The 12,488-nt window shown below is 44.1% G+C and overlaps 1 pseudogene; it reads left to right on the top strand.

Annotated features, from left to right (window-relative positions):
* Nucleotides 1-12,488, top strand: part of LOC112404828 (40S ribosomal protein S15 pseudogene) — a 26,836-nt pseudogene that overhangs the window by 1,056 nt on the left and 13,292 nt on the right.

Genomic DNA, 12,488 nt, shown 5'->3' with positions numbered 1-12,488 from the left:
AAGGTCTCCATCCTCTGAACTGAGCACCCATGACGTGTCCTGGGCTGCTCTTTAGAATGCACATACATCTGCAATCATCTGACCAAAGACTCTGAGTGTCCTCCACAGCCCCTATCCCAGCAGAACACATAAAAAAGTGCACCATAGTGACTTGCTGGTCAACTGATTCCAGTTCCTCCCACTGAAGGAAAGGGAAACCAACATGTGTGTCCCACACCAGCACCCCAGGAGGTTCTGCCGAGAGGAGTTCATGGCAAGTTGCCTCCAAGGTGCGACGACCAGAAGTCAACCGGTTTTGGCAGGCTCCACACTAACTCACAGGCCAGCTGCAGTGTGGCAGAGCAGGACCGGTAAGTCCCACCTTCCAGCCTCCTTCCAGACATTGCAACACGCGCACACACACACACACACGCGCGCGCAATGTCCTTGCATTTTGCCTCCTTTGCTACCCCTCAAGTCTCTTTTCACCCAATTCCTCCTGTGGATAAGTTAAGACTGGTGTGGTCAGGGGGCTCATAGGGACTTGCCTATAAGTCACACCCCGGTCTCTGTGCATTACCCACCACCCAGGACTCCTTCCAGCTCTAGGAAAAGCCAGTGAGAGCAGTTCTCCATACTTGCTCTGACAGGGCTCAGACAAGTAAAATCAGAAATGGAGAAATGGCAGTAGTAAAAGCAAACACCACCGCAGAGCTGGACCTCACGCAGGTCCCTGCCGACATTTAGAAGGACCCTATGATTTCCAGACTGCTCCAGGCAGTCATAATCTGGGGAAGACCTTAATGCTTGATTTCTCTTTTCCTGCGATTTGTAGCTTGTGGCACTCAAAATCCTTGAGTCCCAAACAGTGTTCTTCCCCTTTAGGCAAAGTTTCTGGGCCTAAAAAACTTTGGCTCTCTCCAGCCCGGCCCCGCCTGGCCCCAGCCTAAGGCTGAAGAAACCTCCTCAGCGAAAGCTAAGGGTGTCATGGTGACATTAATTCAGCCACATTCCACATGTATAATATTCCTGAGTAGTAGTTAAGCCTGTAAATCCATTATTTATGATGCAGAATTGCCCATGCAATGCAATGCAGGTATGTTAGTATTGCTGTGAGAAACTTAACTTTTCAACGTCCTTGTTTTGAGAGGTACAAATTTTACAACTTCAGCAATGCGTCACCAAACACTGCTTACATAGCTACTTCCATACCTGGTTCAAAGTGGCTGCTTATATTCAAATATAGAATTTCCCCTACCTGAATATACCGAACAAATTAAAAATGGTTCATGATTTGCATCCAAGTTCTGGGTTTCTTACCATTGCCCTCGTTTCCTTTGTAGCATTGAAATCAGACCTTAACTGTGCTTGTGAAACAAAAACACGGAGGCCATTTCCATTGCAGAACAGAAAGTCATAGACAAGCACCTGCATGTCTTTCTTTGTTGGTTGGGGGTGGGGTGAGGAGGGAGAAGGAAGAGGGACACTTCCATCTCCACCTCTCAACTTCAAGCCAGAGACTGGGGGTTCAACCTCTGTGTCTCCAGGGCACCCACACACCTTTTCTGGGCTGTGATTGTCTGCTCTTGAAAACAGCTTATACCACCAGTATGCTTTAGCACTGACAGAAGAGAAGAGCTAATCAAAGTGACTAAGGCAAATATACCAGATTATCACAAGCCCTAGTCCCTTTCTGACTTGCAGCTGATCTGGAAACATACTTCATTACCTTCCAGTGCCATGTTCCATGGAGGTGAGAATTTTAAGTTCAAACCTCTTCCAGGTCATTATGAAGATTCATGTGTCAAGGCAGAAGAATAGAATATGTTTTAGCAATTTATTAGTTTTAATTTTAAAACATTTAGACATGGGACAGGTAGGCTTCTGTTTTTACTCTAATCCTGCTCTTTTCTTGGCAATAGGCTGGCTTGCCATTTTCCAACACACACCCTTCGCTTCAGTCGGAACCACAATCCCACCGACACACCGCCTCATCCTTAAACTACACCAGCTCCTCCCCCAGCGCTGTTCTTCTCCAACTCTCACCAGGACTGCTACCCACCCCATCCCTTCCAAATCCTTCCAAGCTTCCTGAAGCCCATCTGAAGCCTCTGCTGAAACCTTCTGTCACTCACAGACCTCCCTTCTCCCTGCACCCCGGTAGTGCTCCCAGCTATACCACCAGACTTGCCCTATGTAAAGTCTATCTGAATCACCTGATGACTTGTACAGCTTGTCTCTCTTCCCTTGTAGACCTCCAGGAGGGCCCTAATCTTACGTGCTTCTGCATTGCAAACAATCCCTAACAGAATGTTGAATTGAAAGTTGACAATAAATACTTGCTCTTTTTTGGGAGGAAAAGTTGGCAGATGTAATCAAAATTTTAAATGTTCTTGGACTCTAACCTAGCATCCTGACTTCCAGGCATCTAACCCGTAGAAATACTTGGAAAAGAGCTTACAGGACCCTGCCCATAGTAAGCATACTATTCAGAATTAATGGTAGCTAGCTGTTGTTGCTGCTACTGTTGTTAGAATGCTCCCTGCAATATTGTTTATAATAGCAAAACTCTGGAAAGCAAACAAATGGCCAGCAATAAGAGAATCATTAAATAACTGGTGGTACATCAGTTAGATTCTATGCAGATTTTTAAAAGAATGATTTTATTTTTTTAAGAACTAAATATATAATTTTGTGTATGTATATTATACACATTCAGGGAGGCAGCATAAACTCATAATTAAGAGCATAAATTCAGGACTCAGACTGCTTGAGTATCAATCCTGGCTTCATCTCCTACTACCTATGTGAACTTAAGCAAATTATTTAACTTCTCTGTGCCTCAGTTTCCTTAACTGTCAAATGAAGAAAATAATAATACCTGCCTCATAGGACTAATGTATGGACTGAATGAGTTCCTATGGGTAAAGCACTTAGAAAAGTATCTGGCACATATTAAAAGTTAGTTGTCATCAGTATTATTATCTGCAAAAAAGACAAAAGATAAATACCAAACTGTTAACAGTGGTTTCCTCTGGAGAGAGATACTGGAGAAAAGGAAATGTTCTGGTTTTGGGGTTTTTTTTTTAACCACAAGCAGGTATAACTTACATAATATAAAGATGCAACCTACTTGCTAATAGGTTGCAGGTTTGACTCATAAGGACAACTGCTACCTGAGATGCAGTGTGAGATGTCAGGATACAGGACCACAAGCCACGGCTTCCTCATTTCTAAATCCTGATTCTAACTCCAACCCACAGCCAGAAAATAAAAAATAAAAGATGTTATCACCAGCTGCTGCCCCACACACACACTCTGCAACCCCACAACGTGCTAAAAAATTGAGAACATCTGTTTGGGGGGAAAAAGAACCAATTACTATTTTGAACGGGAAGAAAGGGAACAAGTAAATTTGGCAACCAACATATTTTCACTCATACGTTTTGAATGCCAAGGTAGGATCTAGTGCTGCTTTAATAATCATCTTCCTGTGGTAAAAGGTGACTCTAAGTACTACCTAGGACCACACCCTCCATGTCGCAAAACCCTCCTCTCTTCCTAGACACCTTCCCAGCCACCCCCAGTCTGCAGCATCGTCTACCTCGCGCCACGTGGAGCCATGCTTTGGCCCCTGCCTCTAGGAAACTCTGGCTCTGGTGACCCACGTTGTGATATGACACATGCGCCACCCAAGGCCCAAGAACACTGAGAACAGAAGCCCTCTACCTTGGGCTTCATTCCTCTCCACCACTTCCCAGCACATCCCCTCCTACCAGCCACAGCACAAATCTAAACTCCTTGACCCCACCTCAAGGCCTCGCCCAGCCTAGCCCCGGGGCTGTTTCAGCCCTGTCTCCGGCAATTCCACGATCCCCTCTCTTTCTGGGGGTGCAGTCAAGCTGGCCAAGTCCCTGCCCTCCAGCTTGACCTTTTGCTTTGCACTTCTTTCTTCTGTGGAGGCTGCTCCTCTCATATTCACCATCTTTGTGCTACTGTCAGCATCTCCTCCCTTGCTCTTTATGTAACCACTTCCCACTACCCTTCAGACCAACTTAACAACATCCCGCATCCTGGCGCCTGACCAGTGCATAACCATCTCTCTGCCCTCTCCACTCTGCACACTCATCTTGCGCTCAGCAAATAACCCAAATCACACAGGCTACCCTCTGAATGGGTAGAGCCTGTCTCCATAACCAGACTGCAAATTCCTGGAAGACAGGACACCTGCCAAGCTTCTTTTCCTTTCTCATATTGGGCATGGGAAGAGCAGGGTAGAGGGAAGGCTGGGAATTGGAAGAAAGGGAGGTGGAACTCTTCCCCCAAAAAGCTGAAGTGGAGTTTCATTTAGTAGCGAAATCTCCATTGACAGCTTGCTAACTTCTCGTGGCAACCTTTTCTTATTTGTCTTTTTGTTCACTTAGAAAGCTAGGAAAGAAAAAAAATTGTTAAAAATTAAATCCAAAACTTTCAGCTCTGATAAGATGAATTTTCTCAAACGCCAATAATTCCACATGGCTTGTCTAAAATTAGAGAGAGAGAGAAGTGACCAGGATTTTTAATGGATTGGCTTCCATAGTAGATGCAAGATAGTCAAGTTTTATTTAAATGACTTTCTTAGGAAATTGGAGCAGCAGGCAATGCATCAGATGCCAGAAGTCCATTTAAATATTATACTAAGGGAAGGGAATTCATTTGGTCAAGCTGCTAAAATGAACAGGCAGGGACAGAAATGCCCTGGAGAAGTGCTGGGTGTTTCATCTTGAATCCATTTGTAAAATAAACACATTTATTTACCAAGTTTAGCACTTTGACTATTTCCTGGAATCAGTATTTGCACAAATCTATGCTGAGATGGCCAACTGGAATTAAAAAGTGACCAAGACTACAAAATTAATTTGACACTCCTCAATTTTCTTGTTTAAAAACACAAGACAAAATCCTAATCAAATTGGAAGTTTATACAGTTATTTCAGTCTACAGCTTGGAAATTGCCACAGCACACTGGCAAACGGCCGCCCTTAGCGCCTCCAGCCCCAATGTGCTTGTGATGATGGTCCAAGCTACAGCTGTTTATGAGCTTAAAATGCAAACATACTAACTCCTTTCTTCTGTAGGAAGAACTTGCATTCCCACTGACACCTACCGCTGCCTTACAGATGGGCCTAGCCCTGAGATTTCAAACATACTATAGGAAACACACTGACACACACACACCCTGCCCAGACACTTAAAATTACTTTTCCAGTAGGATCCCAGGAAAAGGTTCTGTTTAGCTACCACCTGCACATGGCCAGGTTATGACTGGTTTGACAACCTATAGCCTCTCCGGTTCTGCAGGGGTCCTTAGGGTAACTCTGCCCTCTGCCAAGTTAATGACTCCTTTTGGACTTTGGATCGGGTGTTTGGTATCCTAAGTTTCCTGTATCCAGCAGAGGCAGGAAGACCACACAGTATCAGACTTAACATCCCACAAGATGAGGTGTGGTACAGCAGACCTACTCTACTGTGCTGGCAACTGGGGCTGGAGGGTGAGGTTGTTGTTTACTGGCTCAGTAGCTCACCAGCCAGTTTCATTACTGCACTCCTCCCCTCCTTGCCCCTGAGTAACGGAACTCCTGCAGGGAGGCCTGGCTCTTCCCCGTAGCTCTCAAAGATTTCAGAAGCCCCTTCTTCCCTGGCAAACTTTTTCAGCAATAGCCTGCCCTGCTCTCCCCATATTGTCAACAGTTCATAGCTGAAGCCTCAGCGGAATATCCCATCCAATTTCCCATAAAATGGGACATGAAAATAAACACACATACTGTATGTTGGTTTACATTTCCTGCACAGACCCAGCAGGGGCAACAGGAAAGACATTAAGGAAACTATTTCTAAAGCAATGGGCTACATTTTAGCAAGAATACTCTCACTGACCCTAAAAAGGAAGCCATTAAGATGGCTAAAATCCCATATAATTCTTCAAAAACGTTCTTGAACATTCCCATTTTAATTTCCAAAGTCAATATGGCTTGCTAGTGCCCCATGCTCTATGACAACAATTCATATTGATGGGGAGGGAAGTATGAACATTTTTCTATTGAATGGAAAACTTGGTTATTTTTAAGGACATTATTCCAAGAGAGAAAAAGGTCTTAAGTCCATAGCACCTGACAGAATATTGTTTTGTACCTAGAAGGCTGGTTTCTCTTGACATCTCTGCCCTTATTAAAAAAGCGTATCACAGTTGTCACCTTTATATTTTCAGTCACGCGATTTCAAACCCCAAAACAGAATGTTGCCATTTATTTTTCTTCTGAAGAAAAGGAACCCTGCTTGCATGCACGCTCAATGCCCCAAATCCAAGAGAACATTCCCGTCGCACCTCTCTAGTTCAGAGCGCGTGGCAAGCCTGAGTTAGTGAGATGTCTGAACTAGAGAACAGAGAAGGCTATTCTATTGCTGTCAGGTGAACTCACTAGTAATAATCACTTGCCATTAGCACATTAAAATTGTATGTAAATGGTGTACTGAAGTGCTAGAAAACAGTTTGTTCTCAGGCAGATAAACGGTCTCTCCTGTAGTCTTGTTCACATTGCTAATCTGGTCAGCAAAGCCTTTCCTCGTGGATCATGTAAGCATTAGCACCAGGTGCCCTGCCAGGGAAGCACCACACAATCCAAAGCCGCCTTGAGAAAACAATGCATTTTCCACCACAACGGAGCCATTTTACCACACCTAAGAGCCTGAAAAATAAACAAAAAATAAAGGTGTGTGTCATATCACCGCCTCTCTCCGCAGGGGCCTTCTTATGGTGGGGGACAAAATGGCAGCCCCACACTCCAGCCATCAGGAGAAACCTGACAGCTCCTTCCATTAAACTTTCCTCCATATCCTGCTCCTCACTAGCCGGCCTTGGTGCCCTAATTCTTCCCCTTCTCCCACTCCCAAGCTTCTCCCTGTGAGGAGAGAAGGGTGAAGACGTGTGGAGTGTCTGGGCCCGGTGCTTTCTCCGGTCTCATCTACTCATACTCCTCTCTTAGTATTCCTGTGCCACTGAACCTGGGATTATTACTTTTGTGGGTTGGCGAAGGTGGGCGTCTTAGATCAATGCTAGCCTTAAAGAGCAATGTCCTCCTCACTGGCTCTTCCTTGAAGACCTGCACTTTTTCTCATCTCAAGAGGCAAAATTGAAAGACTCAGCTCAGGGTGTGGGGCTACAGGACTAAAGGGATCACTAGACTGCTTTGGAGCCAGGCCCTCAGCCAGAAGGGCTAAAGGAGCCCTGTGACCCATGCTAGTGCAGATTTCAGCAGGAACAGAAGTTTCACACTAGGGCATGGGACCAAAGCCATGATGAAATCAATAGGATGCCTTTGCCAAGAGTGCCCACTCTGCATATCTCCCTTAAGCCTGATCTAAGAGTTGACGTTTAGGACCTGGTTAAATAGCTTTCCAACTCATCACAACTGACTGAACGAGCAGATAAATGGAAATTTGGAACATAAGAAGCTGAGATAATCCACACACAAATGTCATGTCCCCAGATGACTGTGGGTTGAATATATGCACAGCAAGACATTTTCATAAACCAAGAAGAGATTAAATTGCCCAAAGTCTTTCACCCTTCTTACACTTGCCTATAACACAGCTGCTAATATCTAGCACCATTATTAGGGGTTATTGAATTGATGTTATATATACAATAAGATTCACGCTCCAAAGATATTAAGATCCACTGTCAGACAAATCAGTCTTTCTCAGCTCTGATAAGAAGCCCAGTTGGGTGACTGGCTCAAGGGTCATGCAACTTCCAACCCCTCATACCGAGAACAGTGAAATCACACTTCTGGGGGCCCAACATAGAGGATAACATAGAGAATCTAAAGCAGAAGTTTGAAGTTTCCTTATTTTAAAATTAATGCAAATTTGGTATTCAACTTTATAATGTAATAATAATCTTTCCATTAATTAACAATTCCTCAAAAATCCTTCAATAAAATAAATGCTCTGGGGAAATTGCCACGTTTATCCTAGAGCCCCAAGGTTTGGCCAGCATACCACCACCTCACCCCACATACCCCAGCTTGAAAAGAAAAGCAACGAGGGAACCAAAGCAGAATTCTGAATCTTGGAAAGAGAAGTGAAAACAATGCTTACCAAAGTAGGGGGAGACTGATTATATTTTTTCCATAACCATTTTCCATAGCCACTGCTAGAAAATGATTAAAGTATTATGCTGGCTTGTCATGAGGTTTCACACTGAACTGTGTTCATTGAGAAGTTTTCTCCCCAAGGGACCATCAGGACTTGGCTTAGGAACAGCCTCTGAGAACACCTTGAGAACTTCATACATATAAGCCAAACTCCTTAATCCCTTAATACACCTAAATTCTGATGAAGTCACTGAAGGTGTCAGAGCAAGACGCAAAATCCTCGAGAGACTATCATCAATTTAGCATTTCCAGTTCAGGTGGAGACATTAATTCCACTTATCAAAGAGAAGTACAGAAAGGCATTCATTATGAAAAGCAGAAACCCAAAATGAAGAATATTGTGGGTTGGTCTCAGCTGGGTTTCCCTGAATTTATTACCTTGGAAAGTTCAACACAGATCTAAGTCTTCCACCCGAGACGGTAGCTAGTGGGAAGCAGCATCTGGGAGCAAATCACCAGGATCATGGTGGCCTCCTCACTGGGTACCAGCTGTGCAAACCCCTCAACGTGAAGGAAGAAAGAAGAAGCAGCTGGGGAAGAAGGTTAAGGAAATTGTGTGTTTAAAGGCAAGACCATTTTAAATTTTAATATTATTCCTATATAATTTGATACATGATCGGATGAGATCGGGAGGAAAAGATTCAGACATACGGGAGAAAGAGGAAGTAAGGAGATCAGGGTGAAGGAGTAGGGAATAGTAGGAATGATACAAAGGCCAGAAGACAGAGAACAGAAAACAAAAGAGGCCAGATGGTGGGAATGGAGAAGAACAGCCACCAAAATCCTGTCCTCTGGAGGCATGCTTGTGCCATTTGGAGGAATAACTTTAATTTGTTTTGTCTTTTTCTTACAGTTTCAGAACATCGGTGGCTTAGACAGACAAACTTCTCATTTGCAAGGAGGAAAAGAGATCTCGCCTTCAACTCAACATAACTTAAATTTGGCTCTGACTTTAAAAGTTAACCAGTTTTGGAAAAAAAATTAACCTAAGCCTGAAGCTTCAGAAAATGGACCTTAAATTTTACCTGTAGTTAAATCCACCTTCTTGCAATGAAACAGTAATTAATATATTTCCATCTTCCTTCATGATTAAATTCAGGAGAAGAGTCTACAAAAGCATGATTATACCCAGGGAAAGTTACAGTCAATGGATTTACTGACTAGAATTAGGGGCACTGTTTTCTCTATTTCACCCCAAAGTCAGACATCAAAGTAATCTCTCCCTCTCTCTCTCTCTCTCTCTCTCTCTCTCTCTCTCTCTCTCTCCCTCCCTCCCTCTCTCTCTCTCACACACACACACACACACACACACACGCACACGAGCATGTATACACTCCACCTCACTCTCCCTCACTCTGAATGTATTCCTGCTGATAAGAGAATCCCAAAGTCTCGTTCCCATGCTCCACCGTCTTTTTTCCTTATAAGCTTAGAGTCATGTATGCGGCATATCAATTCAGTTCTCACTTGTCAGGTCAAGAACAGGGCCAATACACTGGCTTAATTTAAAGAGTTTCTGAGTTGTTAGAATTTCAGGATTCAAACAAAAATGAAATTTGACTTAGAGGGGTTTTTTCCCGTCCACTTCCTGGTGAAGATACAACAAAATAGCCAAATGGTAGTTAGACGATGGAGAACAGGTGCAAAGGGCTGGAAAATGCTCTGCTCTTGAATAACTGAAAGCAGACTAGAGATCCTTCTGTTCTATGAACTCTCCACAACCGGAGAGAGTAGGTTCCCTGAAAAGGTCTGAGCACTGGTCAGGGAATTCCAAATTACAAGGGGGAGAAATCACTTGAATGAAGAGTTCAACAAGAGATTCCCATCTATTTAAATTGTAAAGACACCAAAACATGAAAATCTGCCTGCCAGTCCTGCTCTCTCTCTTTCGCTTGAGCCAACTACATGCATGTGCTTGGATGCAGAAAATAAAAATGGCCCTGCAGTCCCTTGAAAAACTTTCCTTAATCTTGATGTTACTTTAAAGCCATCATAAATCACACAACCTGCCAATCTTGCCATGTTCTATAAACCGTGGCGAGAGGTAGAGTATTTCTGGCCCAACGATCTCCCAGTAACAAATGCCAGTTCTAATGCTGCAGCATTTCCTCAATACCACTCGACCTCTTAAACAAGGCTCTACAAGTATATTAACTGTCATATTCTCAATTTTTTTTTACAATGGGAAGTGATACCCTCTTATGACTAGCTCGATGGAGCCAAGGGCAGCGGCTGTCTGGGGACTGATGAAAACACCCAATTGTGGTGGGCAAGGCTTTCCACCCACCAATCATTGTCCCTAACATACCTATGGGTTCCCTGATCCCTACAAGATCCCCCAAGGTCACACCCCACTGGTTCATCAGTTCCAGCCTGCCCCTGTAACTCACTGTCATCCAAATGGGTGCCAAAATCAACCTCCACAGGGCCACACTCTGCATGGCCTCCAGGATCAATCGAAAAGGCTGAACCCAGGCAAGCCCATGGCCTGGCTTGCCTTCAGGAAATTCCGGGCTGTCTGCAGCAGCTGTGGTTTGAGTAGTACAACAAATTCACTTACTGAATGACAACAGCTTTATTGGCAAGCCAATTCAATTAAAGCCCCTGCATCCAACAAAGTCTCCGGCAGCCCTCTCTGCATAAAGAACATGGAATCATGCCTACATTTCCCTGAGTGCCCTCAGCCCTAGCTGTCCCTCTACATGAGAGGGAGAGGGATGAATGAATTAGATGCGGATGATGGTAATTAATGGCTGGCTGTCAGAGAGTCATTTTGGAGGCTCGGCCCGTTGAAGGCTCCGTATTAAAGACCAAATCCCAGCACAAACTGACCAGGACAGGCTAGAACTCGCTTTCTAAATAGTAAGAGTGTCACAGGCACCTGCAGCAAGAAGGGAGGGGGAAGCAGGGTAAGGTAAAGGAGGGTTGGAGGGGAAATAGAGAAGCAAAACATCAGGCTGCTTACATTGATCAATGCTTCTTACACTATTGATATATAAATAATATGTTCATTTTTCATTCTTACAAAATATGTCCTTTAGGCTACCATTATGGTGAACTTACTTCAGAGTTCTGACATGAGCTTATTAGGAGGGGGAAAGGGAGGGCTGACTGTAGAGCTACAAACAAAACACATTTTCTTATAAAATACATATAACAGATCATTTTTGCCTTCAGTAACAAAGATAAAATAAGAGTTTTTCAGATCCCTGGCACAGTCTTGCCAACCAGTCCTTTGGCACTCAAAGAGAACGTGGGGGGAAGAATATCAGAGGGGGCAGGAAGGGAAAGAAAACAATTAACAAATCAGCTCCAACTGGCTCATTTATATGGAGATAGCTCTCACTTTGCCTTTAGCCAATGCCACCAACAGAGCCAAGTCAGGTTAACTACCTAGCAGGAGATAACTTGGGTCAATTGGGCTTAATTATTCTTGATAGTAACAGGTTACCATATGCACTGTTTGGAGCATAAACAAAAGCCAGATATCGAGGGGCTAAAATGATCCTTCTCCAACAATTGGAGTCGTGTGAAAAGCCAGACTCCTGGTTCATTTCACCTGTCTAAAGTCCTATTCTTAGAGGTCTCAGGGCCTGAGTTGCCACCCATGAAATGTAAGAAATTCCATGACTATACTGGAATGAGTCTTTTGTCTCACTCCCAGAAAGAGAAGAGAGTTCCAGGTGGGAAATTTCATTTAGGGAGTTTGTTTCTCTGCTCACAGAATGTTTGCCCAGAACCTGACTTCAAAATTCCAAGCTTGGAGAAAATGTCACCTCCACCAGGAAGCCTCCCCAGATTCTCTCAATAATAAAATACTTCCTCTGCTACACTCCTAGAGAACCCTGAATGTCCTCTATCATGGTCTTTAATTCAATCTTCTCTACAACACAGTTTGTTATCCCCTTGTCTTCCTTCCCCAAAAGACAAGGATTTTCTGAGGGCTGAGCTCTGGGCTTTGTATATAACTGGCACTCAATAAATCTAAGTGGAGTTGAATTAAATGGCCCTTAGGAAATGGATACAACTTGGCAAAGCCTCAGTCTTAAAGAATTATGTGGGACCTTGTGATGACCCTACAGGCATCAAGATTTCACTGCTGTTTTCCTCACTATAGCCACCAAATTGGTTGCCCACTTTAATTAGAACAGAGGCCAGATGTCTGGCCAGCTCTGCTAGAACCGGAAGAGCTAGCAAGCTGGTGGAGTTTCCCAGCTGGGGGCTCGAGAGGCTGGCTTCGTGTGGTTGGGTCACCTTCCCTTGCATACTTCCTTCCCTCTTACTTGACTCCCCTTCCCCCCCCCACCACCCCAT

The sequence above is a fragment of the Neophocaena asiaeorientalis genome, unplaced genomic scaffold (assembly GCF_003031525.2).
Source record: "Neophocaena asiaeorientalis asiaeorientalis breed wild unplaced genomic scaffold, Neophocaena_asiaeorientalis_V1.1 scaffold100, whole genome shotgun sequence".
NCBI lineage: Eukaryota > Metazoa > Chordata > Mammalia > Artiodactyla > Phocoenidae > Neophocaena > Neophocaena asiaeorientalis.
Note: the sequence above shows the minus strand (reverse complement) of the source record. Positions and strands in the feature narration are given on the sequence as shown.